This window comes from Adiantum capillus-veneris, chromosome 8 (assembly GCF_014529385.1).
Source record: "Adiantum capillus-veneris isolate H3 chromosome 8, ASM1452938v2, whole genome shotgun sequence".
NCBI classification, from domain to species: Eukaryota; Viridiplantae; Streptophyta; class Polypodiopsida; order Polypodiales; family Pteridaceae; genus Adiantum; species Adiantum capillus-veneris.
In genome coordinates this window covers 78277761-78279766 of record NC_140938.1, presented here as the reverse complement: position 1 = coordinate 78279766, position 2006 = coordinate 78277761, and positions in this window count along the sequence as shown.

The window sequence follows — 2006 nt, the reverse complement described above, 5'->3', positions numbered from 1 at the left end:
TGGCCAATATGGGAGACCATAAGAATGGAAGAGAACCACTTTTCACCCAATGCCCATCAACTCACGACAGTGCTGAAACTGATGGCTGGAGAGACTTTTAGCGAGTGCATCCACTGTGTTCTCTGATGTAGGAATCTTCACTAAATCAAGGCTCTTGTTTGCCAGGCATGCACGACTGAAGTGATAATGCACATCAATGTGTTTCGTTTTGGAATGAAACACTGGATTGTTAGCCAAGGCAATAGCACTCTGACTGTCATAATGAAGAACTAGTGTACACTACTCCAATCCAAGATCTTTCACTAGGCGAGCAAACCAAATAGCTTCTTTGCATGCCTCAGTCAATGTAACATACTCTGTCTCTGTGGTAGAAATGGATGTACAATCTTGAAGAATGGATCTTTGAGAAATAGCAGAACCAACAAATGTGTAAATCCAGCCTGTTGTTGATTTATGATTGTCAACACAACGTGCATAATCACTATCTACAAATCCCTGAATGGATGACTCTCCACGACCATAGCATAATTGTCTATTTGTAGTGCCACTCCAGTATCTGAGAATCGACTTGACAACATCCCAATGCTTTTTACCAGGGTTAAACATAAATCTGTTGACAACTCCCACTGCATGTGCAATGTCAGGTCTTATAGCCACCGTGGTATACATTAGACTACCACAAGCTGAAGCATAAGGCTCAACAGATTTGGGACAATCGTTCTTGCTAAGTTTCAAATATGCAGGCAATGGAGTACTCAAAGCCTTCCCCTTCTGCATGTTGAAACGATCAAGAACCTTGTGCACATGCTCTTTTTGAGAAAGTCTCCTGCATCATAAGGTATCATCAAATATAATACCATATCCCTTGTGCATCTTGCTCACTAATGACAGATCATCCACCACTGGTAGGAACATTGGTGAACTAGTTGAGCCCCCTCTATCATTGGAATCTTGGTCGTGCGTCTTTGGATACATCAATTACCTGGAAAAGACCATTTCATTTGGCTCCCAAGAAACATCACAATTTTTCTCCTATTTTACAAAGCGTCATTGAGAAATTGCATAAGATTAACATCAATCGCATCTAGATAAACTAACTAATGCATGAAATTAGATTTCTCGGTATCCTTAGCATCTCTAATAGAGAACCCTTCCATAGCTTCCTTTAATAAACACTAATCTCTAAGTCTACCACTTCAAAAGTATCTTCTACCATGCACAACTTAGGTTGTTGCAAGCTAGGCTTCCCACATATAACATGCATACTAGTCACATCTATTGTAGATTGCTCTTCAAATTTCTCACTCTTATCCAAATATCTACAATTCTTTGTAGCATAAAATTCAGCATGCATATGTCAAATAGCATCTACTTTCCTATCCATATCATTGTGAAGAATCCATTCATATGTAACATCAAGAGATTTTATTTCATCATGCACCCCCTTTGAATAGGGATCATTGAATATGGGATTAGTTTGTCAGATTGTGACCTCTGCATCACAAAATCTCGCGAAAGAAGGATTATGTACCTCCTCTAAATCATCACCTTACATAACTTCATCAGACATCTGCTCTTGGACATCCAAGACTTGTAAATCATCACTTTCATCAAACATATGCTCTTGTACGTCCAAGCCTTGTAAATCTGGTATGTCCAAGCCCTGTAAATTCTCATGTATATATACACTTAATCATCATGCATTTCCAAACCTTATATGTGTATAAACCCCATAAATCTTCATGTATTTTGAGACCTTGTAAGTCCTCAACTTTAGCCAATAACAAGGAATCGAAAATTCCAAGCTTTGCATATGCAGCCTTAATAAATTCTTTATCATCTTCAACCTATAATAACTTGTCGTTCTCAAGAAATCAATCATCTACAACAGCTTCAAGCTTAACCCAAATTTTCTTGCAAACATCTGCACACATAGGCACATTAACACAATCCAATTCATCTTCATACATACTCGGATACCAATGTTCTTGGATAAGGACATACTT